Source organism: Canis lupus, chromosome 18 (assembly GCF_011100685.1).
Source record: "Canis lupus familiaris isolate Mischka breed German Shepherd chromosome 18, alternate assembly UU_Cfam_GSD_1.0, whole genome shotgun sequence".
In the NCBI taxonomy this organism is placed as follows: domain Eukaryota; kingdom Metazoa; phylum Chordata; class Mammalia; order Carnivora; family Canidae; genus Canis; species Canis lupus.
The window spans coordinates 29,277,695-29,300,966 of NC_049239.1; positions in this window are offsets into that span (position 1 = coordinate 29,277,695).

Consider the following 23,272-nt stretch of genomic DNA (forward strand, 5'->3'; position numbering starts at 1 on the left):
TATATTTATCTACCTATGTATGTATGTATCTACCTATGTATCTATCTCTCTCTCTATTATCTATCTATCTATCTATCTATCTATCTATCTATCTATCTATCATCTACCTATATATCTATTGATCTATCTACCTACCTACATACCTATCATGTATCTAGAGAGATCTAGAGAAAGAGAGAGCCAGGGAGAAACAGAGAAGATGAAAGAGAGAGGTTGAGAAAGATTTAAGGAACTGGCTCCTGATATTGTGGAGGCTGGCAAGTCTGAACTCCAGAGGCCCAGGAAAGAGCCAATGTTGCAGACCGAGTCTGAGGATAGTCTGGATGCCAAATTGCCCCTCTCTTCCTTGAGGGACCTCAGTCTTTTTCTCTTAAGGCTTTCAACTGATTAGATGAGGTCCAATCACGTTATGGAGGGTAATCTGACTTACTCAGTTTACTTATTTAGATGCTAACCTCATCACAAAATACCTTCACAAAATACCTTCAAATGCCCCCTGGTGTTTGACATCTGGTATAAAATGATGTTTGACTAAACATTTGGGTACCATGGCCTATCTAGCCAAGTTAATACATAAAATTTACCAGTGATAACACTTAAAATTAGCTATGCACACCTAGAAACCACAGATTCACTTATTTTTATGAATCTACCACTATCATTTCCAGTGATAACCATCTGACTCTGCTTGTGAAGTAGTGATGTAATGTGTCCTGATACCCTCCAAAACTGGTGTTACTGATCCAATTATTCAGTTTCACAGGATTGGAAATCTAATGGCTAGATTCTTCAACACTAATCTCTGTTGTAGAAATAGTTATTTTAAATTAGGATTTCTTTTTTCAAGATTTATTTATTTGAGAGAGAGAGGATGAGGGAGGGGCAAAGGGAGGGGAGAAAGAGAATCTTAAGCAGACTCCCTGCTGCATACAGAGCCCATGTGGGGCTTGATCACACAACCCTGGGATCATGTCTTGAGCCCAAATCGAGAGCTGGAGGCTTAACCCACTGAGTCACCCAGGGGCCCCTAAATTAGGGGGTTTTAATGATCAGTCTGGTGCAGACATGGAATAACAACACAAAGAGAGAAATAAAAGTGAGATAGATGATACCTTCAGGTCCTAGGAGAGGGCAGCACAGTGTACTCCTCAGAGGGACATGCAGAGGGAGCTTCAAGGGAGCAGGCTTATCCAAGCTGGTGTAGGGGAAAGAGAGAACAGAGCCTGCGGGCAAGTGCCTTCCCTGGGAGTCAGAATGAAGAACTTAAGCAGAAGGCATGAAGTGATTTTCCTGGTGCATTTAAATGTCACTAGATCACAGTCAGAGGAGGGCAGGAAGAGGGACTTGTGGCAAGAACCAGCCTTACCACACTGCTGCACCTGATAACCCAGGCAGGGTACTCACAGCCTTCTTGTGGATGTCAAGGCTTCAGGAAAACATGACCGTTAAAAAATCCACAATACATAATCATATATTAAAACTCACCAGAGAAAGCTTTATAACTCAATACCGCGGTTGGGACTTTAAGGATTATCAAAGCAGAAACAAGCCATCAAACATTTATTTGACTAGTCCACTTATTCAATGTGAAACAGGGACACCTTTTTTTGTATATAAGACTAGCTCAGCTCTGTGATTGGTTGACTATGAACCAGGCGGAGGAGTTAGATAATCTTAAAAAGTTATAGTTGGTAAATCACCCTGATTCAAACATCTGGAGCTTCTTATATATGGTGTTATAGCATCTCTTGCCCCTGGCACCACTGTCAGACCTAATTCATCATTACTTCCTCTTTTCCATGATTTCCAGTGATCAAATGCCAGTAGCTTTTCTTGGATCCTATCCTTATGTCAACTTTCCTAATTTCAAAACATTTTCACAGCACAATATGGTTTCCAAGTTTGTGCCCTTAAATTCTTTTCCTTGTGTGGGTATCATAGAAATATGCATATGCTGGAATTTTATGTAAAGGCAGCACATGATTAGGGAGAAATTACTGTACATATTTATAGGAAAAATTCAAAATAGATCATTTGAATATATAAAAAATTTTTTAAAATTTGCACACTTATTACACATAAGTCTTTTCTATGCATAGGTTTGGGGGGTTTTGATTAATTATACTAAAAAATGACATATCTGCTATTTATTCTTAATAGTAAGTCATAAGAAAGTCCATATTTTATAATTTTTTTATATAAAAATTGAATGCTTAAGAAAAAAGAAAAGATACAAATTGAGAGTTTTGGAGATATGGTCAAACAAGATTGAGTTTATCATTAAATATACTCTAATAATTATAACAGGGAAGTATTATATGTTTCCTGTATTATTGTATGATATTCCATATTTAATTGACTGGGAATGGTAGTCTTTACTTTTTCCCCCTGTTTTCTATGTTACTCTATAAACTTTACAGCTATTTTTAAAACTGTATGATATTCTAGAGTGGATGTGATCAATTAGATTAATCAGTTTTATGTTATTGATCACTTGATTTTTGTCTTTTATTAAATAACAATTGTGAGATGACATTTTCACATAAAATATTTTGTGTTTTTATATCATTTCTTTGATTATGTTCACAGAAAATATATCAATTGATAAATGGCTACAATAAAAAAAATTAAACCTATTTTGGTTTAATTAGTCTCACGTAATAATTATTTTAAAATATTTTCTTTCACCAGAAATAAATGTCAGTGTTGGTGGTAAATCTTCTTTTAGAAAAAGGTCCCAATTCTCCACAATCCCCTTGCAAGGTGACCCTGAAGCTCCTCCCATTAAGAAGTAGGTAGGCCCTACTTTCCCATTCACTGAAAGAGTTTATCATGTGACTTACTAAGGCCAATAGAATGTAGAAAAAATGATGTATTTGTTCTGAAATTAGATTTCACGCAGCTTGTCTCTGTCCTCCCTTAAAATCCTGTCGCCACCACAATAATAAGCTTGAGCTTGCCTGATGGTCAATGAGAGGCCAGGTAGACTCAGTTTACCCCTGAGTTCATTGAAGACCAGCCTAGAGCTAATCAATCAAACTTACATGTAAGGGAGCCCAGCCCAGCTCAGTAGAACTGCTTCCTTGACTTGCAGTTGTGTGAAAGAGCCAAGTTATTTTCAGAACTGCCCAGATAACCCACAAATGGCAAGCAAAAGTAAACATTTCTTGTTACACCCCACTGAAGCTTTGTGAGTGTTTTCCTCGGTAGCATTATTATGGCAATAGATAGTGTCCAATTTATTACATTCTCACCAGCAAAGGATATTTTATTTATTAATTTTTTTAGACAAAAAATGTCATCTATCTTCCAAAATTCTGACTCAAGTCCTCAGGCATAAGTACAAGTTTGGAGCAACTGAACAAAGTCATACACTATGGAGGCTACTGCATGTGTGTTTAAAATTTTTATTGTGTAAAACCTATGGTAGGTTTTACCACCTGAAAAATAAATACAGTACCTACAAGTAAGGAACCTTTATCCTTAATCTGAAGGATATAGCTCATCATTAATTTGTTGTTTATACAACAAATATAAGATTTTATAATATAAGGTCATTAGAGAAAAGAGAGTGATGCAAATATAATAAACACACACATTAGCTAACTTTTGGTGAAATTTCAATTTAATTTGGCTTGGATGGTGATTCTGGATTTAGGTAATATTCTGATACTTTCATTTTTAAAAATGTTCATGGTAGACTAGCAAATAGGTTTTAAGTGTTAAAAAATGCAGTCATGTATTAAAACAAGGATGTAAAGCAGAAAAAATATATGCTTTTTTTCCTCCTGAATTTTTGCATTATGAGAATGCAGACTACTTCAGCACCAAATGTGAAACAAGATGTGTCAGTGTCTATGCTCAGGAAAGTAACTAAAATAATGCCTTGCATTTATTAATAGAATGCCAGCTGTGTTTAAAACAGAGAGGTAGAGGTAGTAGAGCACAAGCTCATTTTTGTCAGGATATATATTTTAAATATATCTGCCATTTTAGTACTGGGGAATTAAAATTGTCAGGTTCGTGCTAAATGTGGGTTAGCCTATATATTGGCAAACTAGTGAACAAAGAAGAAAAAATAGTCACGGAAAGTGATACCCTTTCTGTTAATGAAGAGCAGTAAGACAGGAGGATTACAAAACTGGGACATGTCTAGTAAGGTAATATCCAGAGAAGGGCTTCCAAAATAATAACTGTTAAGAAAATTTGAAGTCTGTAAATAAGCGAGAAAGTACAACTGAGAATAAGGAGGATAAAAAATGAGAGTTAAGCTCATGTGCCAAACACATTACTTGAGTTCTCTACTTTCAGCATCACTTCCTCTATTTGTCCCATGGACCTCTACCATGTCCTGTGGTTTCAAAGCCCTCCTCACATGACTCTATGATAGATCATCTTTCCAGAGTGTCCCCCAAACACAGGCTTACATGCCCGTCTCCTTCACAAAATGGCAAAATCTCTGGGTCAGCGCTCTTCTATGAACCGATTCTGCATCCTTAATTCCTTACCTGGTACTTGATTCATTGGGAGGTGCTCAATAATTTTCTTTTTCGATTGGATGAATAACATCTAGGTAGACAAACAGAAGTGATGACCCTAAGCCCTAGGGTGCCACGACACAGCAAAAAGAAAGCAAGCCATGATAATGTTTGAGGCTCCTGTGCTGACTAAAGTTTCAGACGAGATGGGTTAGGGATCCAGGCACAGCAGAAGGAACAAATGAGTCAGCAGAGCCCAGGAAATACTGAAGCACAACTTGACATAATAAATAATCCCTACTTTGGAGTACGTGGACTCAAGAGCGTCACCCACCTAGAAGTTAGAGAGGAGATGGGACAAATGATTGTACACGACTGAAAGGAGTGAGTGAACACAACACATCCGAGTAATTTAATACCTTGTTATATTGATTTCTCTCTATCCAATTAAGTTTTATAAAGAAGATTAATTTTATGGTAAAGGCATTTTAGTAGATTGTTGCCACTGTAGTCTCTTGATTATGTAAAGTCGCATGCCATGCTAATTGAGCTTCTTCTTTTTTTTTTTAAGGTCAGCTTAGCTTCTTAAACTTAGTACAATGCCATATTGCTCACCAGGCTTATCTTTATTCCTTTTAGAATGACAATGGGTCATTAGAAATACAACTTCCCATCTAGTTCCAGAAGTCTCCTTCTGTCTTTGGCAAAACAACCTACACAAGTTGTACACAGATCTCCAGTCCTCTGAGGGATGTTGACCTCTGTTCCCTGAACAACTTGGAATAAATGTTTGGTTCTCAGGCCTAGCCTTCCTGTTTATTGAGATTTCATTACAAACATGAGTTTGGTTTCATCACCAGATCCATTTTATGGGGGAAGTTAAAAGCAGACAGGAGGTCAAAGGCTTGGGACTGGTTTGCCCGACCCAGCCAAGATGGTGTAGACTGTGCTATCCTGAAACCTTAGGAGAAGGGAGTGTGAGGAACCTTAGTGAAAGGCCATCAGGGTGGATGATAAATGTGCAGTTGGGCATCTCTAAGAACCACACAGCCTTGTTTCATACTACTAGGCTGATGATGACATCTAGGTTATGTCAACATGAACTGCTTCGGCACAGGGCGGGCTGTTTTCCAGTTGTGTTTTAAGCCATGATTTTGTTGGTTTATTTGTGTTGTTTCATTTTGTTTTCCAGGGTCAGGCTTTTCTTCGTTTGATCAATTCATGGAAATTTGGGAACATATAGCTGGTCATTTGGTTGAAGAACAAAAATGCACATAAGCAAATTAGAAAACAATGTATAACCTTGTATAATACAGATCTTGAGTAGTGCTGTAGCGGGAGTAATCAGGAGAGGCTTCAGAGTGAGGTCATATTTTATCCTCTTTCACACAACAAGATACGCATTTGGATGAGAAAGGAAAGTCATTTTTGAGGATTTAGGCACAATTGTAGTCAGATAACAAGACAAAACAAATACACTGGGAAAATATTGACATGTATGAATACAAAGGAGTTAATATCCTTACTACATAATAATGCTTAAATATTAGTACACAAAAAAAGATAAATAAACCAGTAGAAAAAGAGAACAGATAACAAAAAAGTGAAAAAATACAAATGGATCCTTAAGTACATAAAAAGATCTTCAACATTCTCTCAATTAAACAAGTTACACCTCAAGAGGGTGACGTATTACTTTTGTACATAAGATTCAAATGATTGATAACACCACATGTTGATGAAGATTTGGGAATATAGGCACCCTCATACTTTATGAGTGGGAATGTAAATTAATAAAAACTTAAAATTCTTTATTCATGGACACTTTCCCAATGAGTTATACCCTAGCCACCCTGTTCAAAATTGTACTCTTTCAACTCCCCAACTCCAGGCAATTTTTGCCTTGAATGTACCACCATTAAACATAATATATAGTACATTTACTGAACATTTGTTTCAAATGATCTTTCTCCTCTCAATATATCGTGTATTTCAGAAGCCTAGATATATTTCAGTCTGAGTCACTGATAAAACCCAAGTATCTAAAACCATGACTGACACACACAACATATTCAGTATTTGCTAAATGAATAAAGAATGAAGGGATGGATGGATGGATGAATAAGTATGTACTGAATCTGTAATGTTCATATATTTTGACCCAGAAATTCCAATTTTAACAGGTTACCTTAGGAAAATCTTCAGTAAATGTGGAGGAATGTTACTACAGTGTTAATGAAAATAAAAAGAAATGAACAACAACAACAAAAAAAGAACAAAAAAAGTCCACTAACAATAGATCAATTTTATAAATTGACACTGCATACCAAGGATTGCAATACATTATCAATGATTACATTTGTTGAAAATCTCTTATAAATTAACAGATATGATATACTAATATTTTTTAAAGATTTAGAAGGACACACATCAGATAAAATTGGTCTATCTCATGTGTAAAATATGGGTGCAATTTTACACTTTTCATTATCTACCTCCATATTATTTGAGTATTGTTTCCTAATAAGCCTGAATAACAAGAAATCAGTAAAGATATAACATTTTGACATAAATTAAAATGCCAGAAAAGACATAGCTTTGTTAGGAAGAAAACATTCTTGTTCCTCTTTGTATTTTAGACATAACATACCTTTTACTATAATTGTGACACATCTTTCAGTTAATTTTGTAAAAATCTCATCACACCGTTTTAAAAATGATGAAACAAAACTATGAAAAAAAAACTCTTATAGTAAGCAGAGGAGTATATGTCTGCCACTCTGAATTTCAAGTTTGTAAAATGAAATTAATAATGTCTTTATCAGAAGTTGTAAGAATAAAAGGAAATTTTATTGTTTTTTTAATTTTTTTTTTTAATTTTTATTTATTTATGATAGTCACACAGAGAGAAAGAGAGAGAGGCAGAGACACAGGCAGAGGGAGAAGCAGGCTCCATGCACCGGGAGCCCGATGTGGGATTCGATCCCGGGTCTCCAGGATCATGCCCTGGGCCAAAGGCAGGCGCCAAACCGCTGCGCCACCCAGGGATCCCATGTTTTTTTAATTTTTAAGAATATTTTATTCAGTCATGAAAAACATAGAAAGGCAGAGACATAGAGAGAAGGAGAAGCAGGCTCCCTGCGGGGAGCCTAATACAGAACTTGATCCCAGGACCCAGAGATCACACCCTGAGTCAAAGGCAGATGCTCAACCACTGAGCCACCCAGGTGCCCCTAAAAGGAAATTTTATTAAGAAATTTTACTAAATGCTTGCTGTATGGAGGCACTGAGGAGTAGTCCCCTTTCTACCTGCACCCTGTCCCTTTTCTTTATAATTTTCCAATTGGGAAAATAAAGTTCAGCTTTGGAATTTTTGCCAGGAAACCTCTCACACTACAACTGACCATATCAGATGCCTTAAAAAAGCATCTTTGTTCACTTTTAGGTCAAGTACTCATTTAGTCGACAATTATTTATGTTTCCTTGAATATGTCATCGGCCTGTGAAGCCATTGGGGATCTTAACATCTGACTCCTCTAGGGGTTGATAGTGGGGATAAACATAAACTTTAAAGAACATCAAATGTTTAATGTAAGGAAGCATTTAATAGCATGATTCTCCCCTTTAAGTGATAAATTAGAAGCCAGTTTGCAAGTGAAACATGAAAACAGAGAGGGAATCATGAACTTGGCTGGCAGGAACCCTGAATCCGTTGGCATACGCTTGCTGCTTTTATCCATTATCAGCCCAAGACACTCTCACACCAACTGCATGGAGATAAAAGGCTGAATATCTTATTACCAGTTCCCTTGAGCCCCGTGGCCAAATCCTTTTGTGATTTCAGCTTAATTACCTCGAAAGAGGTGCATCAGTTTTATGAGGTTACGAATAAAAAGAAGATTTAGATCTTCCCTTGTGTGAAACTGGTCTATAGATTGAATTCTAAACAATTGTCACTGCTCCAGCTTTGTGAAAGGCAAGTAAATCATTTCTTTAAAGGAGTACTCAGTGCCAAGTGATCCTGATCTCCCAATTGACATTAAATAATGGTGATAACAATAGTAATAATGGTAATGGTAATAATACAAAATAAAAATAAATAAATAAAGTTGCTCATGCAACTCTTAAGGTGCTTATAATTTCTATTAAGTACAAAACCTTTCGTTGTTGTTGTTTTTCTTATTGCCCTTCAGGATTTTAATAGGTGAGACCCCCTCACATTTAAATTTTAAACCTTGAAAATGTCATATTTCAGCATGAAGTTTGACCACAGCGCTTAAGTTACTTTAGAACACTCGGTAGGCCACACTTTTTAAATCAGTGCTACTATCCTTAGAGCAAATTTAACAGCATTCAGTGTGTTTAGCTGTAAATTATGGTGGAATCCTGGGTGTGCCCTCTCGGCCAAGCAGCAGACTGGGTGGATTGCCTGTGTAGGGTAGGAGTTCTCTGAACGCCCTTTTCAACTTCACAAAAGACAAATATAGAAAGTCAAAAAAACAAAAACAAAACAAACAAACAAAAAAAAGAAAGTCAAATAAATTGCCTGCTATTAGTTTTATATGAGTGTTTCTATAAGATATTTAGCAGTTAGCTGTCCTTAAAAACAATGGAAATGATCTAGTAGAAGAAGTTGAGAGTTTGCAATGCGAGTTTAGGAAATAATAACATTAGTTAGTAATAATGTCCACAGGGTATCTTAGTTGGCTCACATGTTGTTGAAGACAAATGAACCAGAGACCAAAACTTGATTCTTCACTGAGCTTGCTACTTAAAGCAAAAATAAACTCCTTTTTACAATAACTTTTCAGTTAAATAGATGTTGGAAAATAAGGTGATTAATAGGATTTTCCCTTTCTTCCATTAACTCACCTATGCTGTGAGACTGCGAAGACAAGTATGATCTTGTTAAGGACAGACATAGGGAGCTTTTAATGTTAATTGAATTCTTTGCTGTTAGTTCTGTGTTTTTGATCCTCTGTACCTCGTAGCAGTTTCTCTGCTTTTAAACTTATCTGTCCTCACCATAAAATTTAGCATTTATTGTATATGGCTTTCCTCTACAATATTTTAGGAACTCATATGTGTATCCATTAAAAAAAGTCCACCATCCTTCAAAGGTGAAAAATGAAAAAGAAACAAATATTTATAAAGAAGTGTAAACCTATTCATAACTTAGGTTCAGTGAATTTTAACTTACTTAAATACATCTCTGAAACCACATAATGCTATCCCACCGCACAAAATACTGTATCTCACACATTTATCAAGGTTCCATTAAACATATGTAAATCTGTCCCCACAGGCTTCTCAATTTCTTGAAAGCAGAGGTGTTGAGTTTTTATTGGATACTCCTCTGATTTCTAGATAATGTCACACTAGTTACTTATTAAGAAAATAGCTAATTGAATATATATTAATATATATGCAGCTTTTTAATATATAACTTGACAATAGACCAGAACAAATATATTACCAAAATTTTTGAGTTAGATTCTGTAATTTTTTTTATGTTAGCCTGAATAACAGAAGAAAAACCTAAATCTGCCCCCTGACCCGCACATCGAATTCAGAGCAGTGCCTGAAACAACAGGGTTTTTAGAAAAGAAATATAACTAAGAAAGGAGGAGGCTGTGAAAACCGCCAATAGGGACTATATACTATATTTGTTTAATCCAAGTCAAAGTAATTAGTGGTAAAAAGTAAGACTCAAATTGTCTCTAATTTAATAGCGTAGATATTAAATTAAAAGAAGACAGGGAGATTTTGAGTGAAGAGTGTTCCAACAGACTATTCTTGGCTCCCTCAGCTAATTAAAATGCTGAAATTAAAAAGTAGAGGTTTTTACAAGTTTATTTCTTTATTCCACAAATTTTATTGAGTACCTTTTTAGATGATAAAGATAAAATGCTCATTTAAAACACAGCATATCAGAAGGGAGGCTATGCGGGGATGGGTGAAATAGGTGAAGGGGATTTAAAGTGTACTTATGATGAGCCCTGAGGAATGATGTGTAGAGTCGAATCACTGTGATACACCTGGAGCTAATATAACCCTGTATGTTAATTATACTAGAATTAAAGTGAACAAAACTTAATAATTTAAAAAATAAAGATAAGATGCCAATAAAATGACATGATTCTTTTCCTTATGGAGTTTAAATAGAGTGGAGAGACAAATATTAAAAAATGTGTGAGTACGATTATCATGAAGTAATACAGGAAAGCTATGCATGAGTATAATGGGGTTTACTACCTTAGACTGGGGCCCAGAAAATGTCTTTCTTTTGACAATTGAAATGTGTTGCGGCAAAGAAAGTGCTAGGCAGAGAGAACACATATTAATCTAGGAATAAGCCAGATATGTTTGAGGAATAAGAAAAAAAAGGCAGTTCAGTTGAGGTACAGAGCATGACTGCTATCAGATTCACATAAAAAAGGAGGCAGTCCACATCTTATCATGTCTTGAGAGGTATTAAATGTTTTTAAAATGCTATTATGATTGAATCGGGGAGCCAATGAAGATTTTCATGTTGTGTGTTTGTTTCTGGGGAGTTGACATGATCAACTTGTTGTTGAAATTCTTTTAGTTGCTGTCTGTAGAATGTTTAGAGAGAGACAAGGGTCAGAGACTGACTGGAAAGCCATTCCAGCAGCTCCATCAAGAGACACTTCTAGTTTGGCCAATTAGTATGGCTAGTGGAGAAAGAGTGGTGAATTTAGACCTTTTCCCGAGTTAGAATTTATGTGAATTACAATATATTGAATATGGGTTTTGAGAAAAAGAAGTACTAGGAAGATATCTCATATCTCTGCCTTGACCAACTGGGATTATAGAATTGTCATTCAGGAAACCTTAGGAGACTGACCAATAACTTCCATTGGTAATGGAAGCAATCCAGTCTCAGGTTTGGACATATGGGGAGAAGTCTGTGAAACAACTAAATGAAGATGTCAGGGGGGTATTTGGGTATGTGGGTACGGAGTTCAGAAGAAACACCTGAGCTGACGATATCAATGTAGGATCTATCAGCAGACAGACGGCATTTAAATTAATGGAAGTTAATAATATTGTCTAAGAGGCAAGTGTAGAATAGTAGATGCAGAAGTGATGAGTGCTTCCGTGGGTTAAGTGTCTGCCTTTGGTTCAGGTGATGATCTCAGGATCCTGGGATCAAGCCCTACATCAGGCTCTCTGCTTGGAGGGGAGTCTGCTCCTCTCTCTGCCCCTCCATCTGCTCATGTTATCTCTCTCTCTCTCTCTCTCTCTCTCTCTCTCAAATAAATCGATAAAATCTTGGGATGCCTGGGTGGCTCAGTGGTTGAGCATCTGCCTTCAGCTCAGGGCGTGATTCCGAGGTCCTGGGATCGAGTCCCACATCGGGCTCCCTGCATGGGGTCTCCTTCTCCCTCTGCCTGTGTCTCTGCCCCACCCCACCCCCCTCTCTGTGTCTCCCATGAATAAATAAAATCTTTTAAAAAATTAATAAAATCTTTTTAAAAATTTTGCTTCCATAGATAGCAATATGGATATTCCTCGAATGTGCAGACCATTCTTTTTTGGCAAAACTTTATAGAAAGATTTATCTAAATTTAAAATAATAAGACACAATATTATAAAATAAATTTAAAATAATAGTAAGAATTATAAAAATAATAATGTAATGATAGAACTCATTTCATTTATCTTAGAGAACCTATATTGTTGATGATCATTGAATAGCTTATGACATTCAGTTAAGTGAAAGAATCTTCAACTGTAATACTGTTTGCATCCAGACATCTTTTTCTTGGTTTTTAGTTCTACGAATTGGAAAATCCATCAGGAATAACTACATGGCCCTGCTAGGTAGTTTTGGAAAATTATGTAAAACGACGTCTAAGAAACTATGGACAGGTTCCTCCTTAAAAACATCCACATCACTCTTTCGACTACTAGGTCAGCGAGTGCATCACACTGAAAACTGGAAGTGTGAAGGTTTCAGCATGTGAAGTCGCGGAGAAAGAGTTCCTAAGGGACGAAGCTGCACGAAACCCTAAAATTTGCAGATTCAGTTTTCAGATGTTCTAAGTGTCAAACCTATCTCCTTCAAACAACGGAACTTGTCATCATCAATAATTTCACTGTTGCCGTAATCTCAATCTCAAATTCATGCATTCCGTTCCCTGAGCATAATCTTTCATAGTTTCAACTCATTCACTCTACACCCCAACTCCAGCCACCACCCTTCAACTACTCCTTGATCACTCATCTATTGACTCAACGACTTTAACCCTGACCTCACTGATGCTCTGCCCTCTTCCTCTTTCCCATTTATAATTCCATAGTCGGGCATTATACCTCCTCCCTTGCATAGAGCATCCACACCATTGCTTTTGCTTGCCTTTGTGATTTTCTCTTTACAAAGCCACAAACAGGATGAGATTCATGCCTCTTACTACTGCACCTTTACATCTGATTCCATTAAGGAAAAGCACATAATCGTGCTGCTTGGCCTCATTTTACTTTCATGTCCTCAAATTGTAAGTAACACATCAAATCTGTCAGGCAATCATATGCTTTCGTAGACCAGTTGTTCGCTCATTCCACTAGATGTCTTTCACACCTTCCCTTCACACTCCTAACACCTTCTCCTTCTCCTCGTCCTCAGCCCGAACCCTTGCTTCTCATCCTTAATGTGAAACAATCCTAAGAGAAGTTGTGCAGGCTCCCACCAGCTCATCTACCACCAATGCCTGAATATTTATACTCTGCTTACCCATCTGTCGTGGTAAACAAATGATTCATACTTCTACGTGGCTTCTACATTCTACGTACCTCATCCTCTCCTATTCAAGAACATAGTTTCATTAACTTTCTCCTTTCCCTTCTGGATGATTATAATCAGCAAACATGCTGTAATTTCCTCTACCTAAAATGAATGAAATAAATGCATGAGTGAATGAATGAATACAAAATGCACTCAGGATCCCACCGTGCATGCTAGCTATCCTCTCATCTCATTTCTTTCTTTCTTTTTTTTTTTTTCCTCCTTTTCTTTTTTTGTACCAACACATCTCAGGAAAATTTATTCAACTTGCTATCTCCAATTTATGCCCTTCTATTTTCTCAAAAATTTATTCTAGTACAACTTTCATTTCTGTTCATAAACAAAATGTGTTTTGTTGACGTCTTCAGTTAACCTCAACCTGGTTAAATCCAATTATCAGCACCCAGTCCTCATCTTATCTGACCAACCAGCATCTTTTAATATAATCAAAGACTTCTTGATAATCTTCCTTCAGTTGGCTTCTAGCATACTATTATACCTTCCTCGGCTTTCCTTTCAATATGGTCCTTTATTCCTCATTTCTTGTCGGGATCATTTACTAATTCCTCCCTTTTTTACCCTTACATCTTAGTATTGCACGTCTTGTTGCTCAGTTCTTGGTTGTTTGTTCTTGCTACACTCACTTCCTTGTTGATGTCATCCAACTCCATGGCTGAAATGTGTCAAACCTCTATCTTCAACCTTCTCTAGGAAACTATTGTCATAAGTCCAACGGCCAACTAGTATCTCTACTGGGATGGTGATTAGAGATCTGAAACTCATCATATCCCAAACTACTACTGAATGTCCCCTCACCTGGGTTGCCAAATAAAACACAGGATACACACATATTTGAGTTTCAGAAAAACAAATCACTGTGGTCCAAGTTTGAAGTTACCACAGAATTAGTACAATAGTTTCCTGACTGGCTTCTCTGACCATATACTACCTCCTTCCCCCTTCCAGAAAATTGTCAACACAGCAGTTAGAGTAAATGTTTTAAAATATAAGGCTAAAAAAATAAATAAATAAAAGGCTGATTTTTTTTTTTTTTTTTTTTTTTTTTTTTTTTTGTACCAGACTCCACTCCATGATAGCTCTCTACTTCATGCAGTTCTTGTAATGGCCTACACATCCCTATATGATCTGTCAGCCACCATGTTCCCTTCCTAATCTTATCCTCTACTATCTCCCTTTACCTCGTGCACTCCAGCTATATTGGCCTTCTTGGTTGTTCTCACACATAACAGAAATGCTCTCACCTTTGTAACTTTGTCTTGGTTATTTCCTCAGCCTGAAACATTCTTCTTCAGGTGGATATAGAGCTAAAACTTTCATTTAAGTTTTTCCACTCTCATATGTTATTTTTTCAATGAGATCTGCTCTGACTATTGCATTTAAAATTACACATATTTCTAGTCCCTCACGCTGTATCACTGTTAACTTGCTTGCCCTTTTTAGTTTTTAAACAAAAGCACTTATCATCTTACAATTGATTACATAATATATGCATTTATTATATTCATTCTGAGCAATAGAGTAGTTTTTGGCACATCAAATGTGTTCAGTTATTTGTTAAATGAATAAATGAAAAATTGGATTTTACAGGACCTTGATTCTTATGATTTTGATCCCAAAGGCATTCTCTATTTATAAAATTTTGTGAAAGAATGTGGTAAAGCTTTCAAATTTAGATACAATTTTTAAACAAAACATGGTGCACATCAATCAGGTTTTTATTAAAAATACTTTTTTATTTAAAAAGTTGAAAAATAACAAGAGGTTCATAGTAATGATAAAGATAAAGATAGATCATTCAAATGTAATGCTCATAAAAAAAAGATAGATAAAATTCATATTAGTGCTGGGAAACGTGTAAAGGTAAACACAGTATGAAGGAAAATACCCACATGAAGTGAAAATATTTTGCCACAGCTCATCTTACTCTGGTAAATGCATCTCAGATTAAATGAAATGCATTTATATATATATATATATTTTTTTTAATTCAACTAGCCAACATATAGTACATCATTAGTTTCAAGTGTAGAGTTCAACAATTCTATCAATTGTGTAAAACACCCAGTGCTCATCACATCATGAGCCCTCCTTAATGCCAGTGACCCCATCCTCCCTGCCAACTCCCCTCCAGCAACCCTCAGAGTGTTTCCTAGAGTCAAGAGTCTCATGGTTTTTCCCCCTCTCTGATGGCTTCCCCTTCAATTTTCCCTCCTTTACCCTGTGACCCTGTATGCTGTGTCTTCTATTCCACATATGAGTGAAACTGTATATAATTGTCTTTCTCTGTTTGACTTACTTCACTCAGCATAATACCCTCCAGTTCCATCCATGTCCCTATAAATGGTAAATATTCATCCTTTCTAATGGCTGAGTAATATTTCATTGTATATATAGACCACATCCTCTTTATCCATTCATCTGTTGATGGACATCGAGGCTCTTTCCATGGTTTCGCTATTGTGGACATTGCTGCTATAAGCATCAGGGTGCAGGTGCCCCTTCGGATCAATACATCTGTATCGTTGGGCTAAATACCCAGTAGTACAGGTGCTGAGCCATAGGATAGCTCTATTTTTAACTTCTTGGGGAACCTCCATACCACTCTCTAGAGTGGCTGTACCAGATTGCATTCCCACCCACAGTGTAAGAGGGTTCCCCTTTTCTGTATCCTCACCAATATCTGTTGTTTCCTGACTTGTTAATTTTAGCCATTCTCATGGGTGTGAGGTGGTATCTCATTGTGGTTTTGATCTGTATTTCCCTGATGGCAAGAGATGTGGAGCATTTTCTCATGTGTCTGTTGGCTATTTGTTTGTTTTCTTTGTAGAAATGTCTGCTCATGTCCTCTACCCATTTCGTGACTGGAATATTTGGTTTTGGGGTGTTGATTATGACCAGTTCTTTATAGATTCTGGAAAATAGCCCTTTATCTGATTTGTCATTTGCAGATATCTTATCCCATTCTGTGGGTTGCCTTTTAGTTTTGTTTACTGGTTCCTTTGTTATGCAGAAGGTTTTTATCTTGGTGAAGTCCCAATAGTTTATCTTTGCTTTTGTTTCCCTTGCCTTTGGAGACTTCTTTAGAAAGAAGTGGCTGAGGTCAAAGAGGTTGCTGCCTGTGTTCTCCTCTAGGATTTGGATGGATTCCTGTCTCACATTTAGGTCTTTCATCCATTTTGAATTTATTTTTGTGTCTGGTGTAAGAAAGTGGTACGGTTTTGGGATCTCTCTCTCTTTCTCTTTGTTTCTCATGAGTAAAAAAATATTTTTTAAAAATAAGGATCAGTGTTATATACTGATTTGAAAAAAAAAAAAAGTGGTCCAGTTTCATTCTTCAACATGTGGCTGACCAATTTTCCCAACACCATTTGTTGAAGAGACTGTCCCTTTTCCATTGGATATTCTTTCCTGCTTTGTTGAAGATTAGTTGACCATAGAGTTGTGGGTCCACTTCGAGATTCTCTATTCTGTTCCATTGATCTATGTGTCTGTTTTTGTGCCAGTACCACACTGGCTTGATGATTACAGCTTTGTAATACAGCTTGAAATCTGGCATTGTGATGCCCCCAACTTTGTTTTTTTCCCCTCACCATTCCTCTGGCTATTTGAAGTCTTTTCTGGTTCCATACAACTCCTAGGATTATTTGTTCCAGCTCTGTGAAGAATGTCAATGGTATTTTGACAGGGATTGCCCTGAATGTGAAGATTACTCTGGGTAGAATAGATGTTTTAACAGTATTTATTCTTCCCATCCATTAGCATGGAATGTTTTTCCATTTCTTTGTGTCTTCCTCAATTTATTTCATAAGTGTTCTGTAGTTTTTAGAGTACACATCCTTTACCTTTTGGTTAGGTTTATTCTTAGGTATCTTATAGTTTTTGGCACAATTGTAAACAGGATGAATTCCTTAATTTTTCTTTCTTCTGTATCATTGATAGAGTATGGATATGCAACTCATTTCTGTGCATTGATTCAGTATCCTGCCATGCTGCTGAATTTTTGTATGAGTTCTAGCAATTTTCAGGTGGAGTCTTTTGGGTTTTCCACATAAAGTATCCTGTCATCTTTGAAGAATGAGACCTTGATTTCTTCTTTGCTGATTCGGATGCCTTTTATTTCTTTTTGTTGCCTGATTGCTGAGCCTGGGACTTCTAGTACTATGTTGAACAACGGAGGTGAGACTGGACATCTCTGTCATGTTCCTGACCTTAGGGGAAAAAACTCTCAGGTTTTCCCCATTGAGAATGATATTTGCTGTGGGCTTTTCATATACAGCTTTTATGATATTGAAGTATGTTTCCTCTATCCCTATACTGGAGAGCTTTAATCAGAAAGGTTGCTGTATTTTGTCAAATGCTCTTTCTGCATCAATTGAAAGGATCATATGGTTCTTGTCCTTTCTTTCATTAATGTAATGTATCACACTGATTGATTTGCTAATGTTGAACCACTCTTGCAGCCCAGAAATAAATCCCACTTCGGGGGGACCCCTGGGTGGCTCAGTGGTTTAGTGCCTCCCTTCAGCCCAGGGCATGATCCTGGAGTCCCAGGATAGAGTCCCGCATTGGGCTTCCTGCATGGAACCTGCTTTTCCCTCTGCCTGTGTCTCTGCCTCTCTCTCTCTCTCTCTCTGTGTGTCTCTCATGAATAAATACATAAAATATTTAAAAAACATTTTTTAAATAAATAAATCCCACTTCATTGTGGTAGGCAATCTTTTTAGCATACTGTTGGATCCTATTGACTAATAGCTTGGTGGGAATTTTGGCATCTATGTTCATCAGGGGTATTGATCTCTAATTCTCCTTTTTCATGGGCTCTTTCTCTGGTTTTGGGATCAAGGTAATGCTGTTTTCATAGAGTTTGGAAGTTTTTCTTCCATTCCTATTTTTTGAAACCATTTCAGAAAAATAGGTATTAATTCTTCTTTAAATGTTAGTAGAATTCCCCTGAGAAGCCATATGGCCCTGATTTTGATTACTGAATCAATCTCCTTGTTGGTTATGAGCCTGTTCATGTTTTCTATTTCTTCCTGTTTCAGTTTTGGTAACTTATAAGTTTTTAGGAATGCATCCATTTCTTCCAGATGGCCTAATTTGTTGGCAAATTGTTGCCATAATATGTTCTTAAAATTGCTTTTTTATCTAATCTAATACTCCATGTCTTTTGATTGGAGCATTTAGCCCCTTTACATTCAGAGTAACTATTAAAAGATATGAATTTAGCTCATTGTATTACTTGCAACGTCCCTGTTTCCTGTCTCTGTTTCTTTCTGGTCTATGTTCTTTCTGAGCTCTCCTTTCACTTACAGGATCCCCCATAATAATTATTGCAGAGCTGGTTTAGTAATCACAAATTCTTTTAGTTTGTTTGTCCTGAAAGCTCTTTATCTCTTCTTCTATTTTGAATGACAGCTTTTCTGGATAAAGTATTATTGGCTGCATTTTTTGTTTGTTTGTTTGTTTGTTTGTTTGTTTCACTTAGGACTCTAAATATATCATCCCAGCCCTTTCTGGCCTGCTAGGTCTCTGTAGATAAGTCTGCTGCCAATCTAATGTTCCTACCCTTATATGTTAAGGACTTCCTGTCTCAACCTGCTTTCAGGATTTTCTCTTTATCTCTGAAATTTGCAAGCTTCACTACTATACATGGTGTGTTGATCTATTTTTATTGGTTCTCTGTACCTCCCAGACTTGAATGCCTGTTTCCTTCCTCAGAATAGGAAGGTTCTCATCTCTGGTTTGCTCAAATATACAGAGAAATGTCCCTCTTTCTCTTTCTTCTTCTTCTAAGACCCCAATAATTCTCCTATTGCCAATGTATATTAACAGCATTTAACAGCTAAATGATCCTGGGATTCTCATTCAAGATAGCAGCACAGGGAGAACAGCTGGGTGGCCTAGTGGTTGAGCATCTGCTTTTGGCTCAGGGCGTGATCCTGGGTCTGGTGATGGAGTGCTGCATTGGGCTCCCTGTGAAGAGCCTGCTTCTCCCTCTGCCTATGTCACTGTCTCTGTCTCTCTCTATCTCTCACAGATAAATAAATAAAATCTAAAAAAAAAAAAAAAGGGTGGCAACATAGGACAACCTCCTCCACAAATACCAAATCTATTTATTTATAAAGAAATTCCTTCTGAATAACTGAGGGCTGATTGAAAAGCTTATGCACAGCAAAAGATAGAGAGGCCACACAGAGAATGCCAGAGAGATGGGAGACACCATAAGGAAGGGAAACCCCAAGGCTGTGAAGGACAGTGGGGAAGGACAAGACTGAAAGATTAGGAGTAGATTCATCTGCCTTGAGGTACAGCAAAAAAGCTGTGGTTTAAAAGGGAACTAGAGGGATCCCTGGGTGGCGCAGAGGTTTAGCACCTGCCTTTGGCCCAGGGCGCAATCCTGGAGACCCGGGATTGAATCCCATGTCAGGCTCCCGGTGCATGGAGCCTGCTTCTCTCTCTGCCTCTCTCTCTCTCTTTTTCTGTGTGACTATCATAAATAAATAAAAATTAAAAATAAATAAAAATAAAAAATAAAAGGGAACTAGAATATAAAAGAGCTAGCCCTGGACTTCCACCAGCCACAGCAGGGCAGGGGTGAGGGGAGTGTTGGAGGAGTGGCTGGAACTCTCTCTCGGTTGGAGGGGTTGGTGAGCACCATGGTTTACATGTCCCCTGCACCTTAATAGTGCAAATTGAGACAGGGCCCATGTGCCATAACTGGCCTACCACCTCAACAAGTCCCAGGCCCCAACCCACATCAGCCCCAGCCATCCCACCAAGGTAGCCCCAGCATGGCACACACCAGGGCACCCTGGCCAGTGCTCACTACAGCTCCAGCTATTGTGACAAGGTGATAGCATTCCAAAGTACCTTGGAACACTCTAGGGCCATAGCACTTTGTCTTCATATGGCTTGCTTGGGTACCCTCACCCCAGCACAGAACACTCCAGGGACTCCAGGCTCATGCCTGCTTAAGCTCTAGCATTATTCATAATAGCTAAGAGGTAGAAGCAGCTCAAATGTCTATTGACAAATGAATGGATAAGGAGACTATGGAATACATCTCTCTCTCTCTCTCTCTCTCTCTCTCTAAATTTTATATAAAATGTTTCTCAGCCTTAAAAAAAGTAGAAATTTTTTTTAAAGTAGGAAATTTTGTCACATGCTTCATGTGTGAAACTTGAGGTGAAATAAGCCAGTCAAAACCCCAAAATAATGTATGATCTCACTTATATGAGATTTCTAGAGTAGTCAATTCATGGAAACAGAAACTAGAATTGGGGTTACCAGGATTTGGAGGGAAGGGGAAGGGGGGTTTGTTATTCAATGGATATAGGTTTCTATTTTGCAAGATGAAAAAGTTCTGGAGATCTCTTACACAACAATGTGAATACAGATAACACTACCAAACTCTACTCTTAAAAATGGTTAAAAGAGTTAAAAAAAAAAAAAATCAAGTGGAATGATCATGAAAATTGTAATGGGGCTTCTGGGGGAAAATCATTAAAAATATTATATTTCATATTTGTGAAATACTTGGAAAATTATATATGTATATATACTATATGCATAAAATTTATTTATTAAAGTATGTAATATTATATTTATAGTTATGATTATATATTATAAAATTAAATATGTTAAAATTTATATATTATTTATACCCACATGCACACAAAATGACCTATAGACTACTTTAAGACCCATTAGGAACCACAGTGTTTTATAGATCACACCATGAGAAAACATTTATTCTTACTGAGCCTAGGGTCTATCGCTAAAGAACATTCTACACCTAGAAGCTTGAATTTGGTCATTGCCATGAATCCCTGAAAAGGAGGCTGGAGCCTATTTCTCACTGAATTTTTAAATCAGAGCAAGAAAAGGATGGTTAAAAGAACCTCAAATGTATTTGGGAAACAAGGACACAAGAAAAGTACACTTCCTTCTGGCCAGAGCCCTGTGATAGTCCTGGCAACCAGAGAGGAGAGTGGGACCTTAACTCAGCTGTAGACATCAGCCCATAGCTGGGCCCAGGGCAGGTGAGGCACATCCCAATGGATGTCAGGACAGAGCGTTTCTATCATGGACACAGCCCACCCATCAGTTCCTGGAGCATTCGTAAAAATCCCTCTTATATGTTTCATCAGTATTCAATATGTACATTAGAGTAAAATGCAGTAAAATAGAAACTGCTGCATATTAAAACCAGAATATATATCCCCATTAGTTTTACATGTTAATTTTAGGTAACATTTACATTTAGCTTCTCCCTATGTTTTTCACTATGAAGTTCACTTAAAAATTACCAATTTGTGATGCCTGGGTGGCCCAATTGTTGAGCATCTGCCTTCGGCTCAGGCTGTGACCCTGGGGTCCTGGGATTGAGTCCCACATCGGGCTCCCTATAGGGAGCCTGCTTCTCCCTCTGCCTCTCTCTCTTTCTGTGTCGCTCATGAACAAATAAATAAATAAAAATTGCCAATTTAAGACCATCTATAAAAGAAAAAACTGATCATTTGATGAATAAGCTGTCATTTAGATCACATTTAAGACAATATCCCATCAGGCAATAAAAACTTCCAGTTCAATTTCCTCTAATAGAACAACGTTTTCCCTTGAATGAAATTCTCTTCATTTGCTGATTGGGGAAGACAGCTCATTTTAATAGAGATTGTCCCTCCATGATTCTCCTACATTTGCAGATTACTTAGGAAATATGAATTTCAGGAGGAAAAACATCATTAGCAATAGAGGTATTTAGAAGAAGTAAAAGGGTAAAGTGTACATTTAGCACAAAGCAGCAATCTCTTTACTCATAGCTCCAGGGTTATCAGGATGCCATTAACAGCTTTTCACTATGTAAATGTTTTCAAACAAAATAAGCTAAATGAGTAACAAGGTGAGTATGGTTCATTCCAAAACACTTATTTAGTGTTGCTTGAAAATTGAAGGGGAAAAAAATGGTCCCGTTCCAGCTCCTTTCCATAGTAAACCCCAAAAATCTTTCCACTGCATCTAATCAATTTGTGTTCTAATGTAATTTGGATTTCATAGTATTTAGGTCAAACACTGTTTTAGAACCCTGCCGGGTAACAAATGTTGTCACATATTTCTGTTTTATTTTACTTCTACCTAGCATGCCACAGAGAAGTACCTTATAAAATTTTACTTTGGTGTGGTCTAAAAGTCTCCCTTTTCACACCTCAAGAGATAAGCTGATTTCCAATAAAATGGCCAGAGATTTAATGAGAGCACCCAGGAATGAAGCAGAATTTATTTTTCTGATTGCAAAAGAGTAACGAAGAAGTGGTTGATAGTGTGACCGGTTATACAGCAAACATTCACCAAGCTCCTCCCTCAGAACCAGGCCCTGAAGGAAGTTCTTGAATAGGTCTCAAACCTTTCCTTTAAAATCCTCCTAAATCGCAATTTACACGTTTAATGCAATCCCTATCAAAATACCATGGACTTTCTTCAGAGAGTTAGAACAAATTATTTTAAGATTTGTGTTGAATCAGAAAAGACCCTGAATAGCCAGGGGAATTTTAAAAAAGAAAACCATAGCTGGGGCCTCACAATGCCAGATTTCAGGTTGTACTACAAAGCTGTGGTCATCAAGACAGTGTGGTACTGGCACAAAAACAGACACATAGATCAATGGACAGAATAGAGAATCCAGAAGTGGACCTTCAACTTTATGGTCAACTAATATTCGATAAAGGAGGAAAGACTATCCACTGGAAGAAAGACAGTCTCCTCAATAAATGGTGCTGGGAACATTGGACATCCACATGCAGAAGAATGAAACTAGACCACTCTCTTGCACAAAGATATACACAAAGATAAACTCAAAATGGATGAAAGATCTAAATGTGAGACAAGATTCCATCAAAATCCTAAAGAAGAACACAGGCAACACCCTTTATGAACTCGGCCACAGTAACTTCTTGCAAGATACATC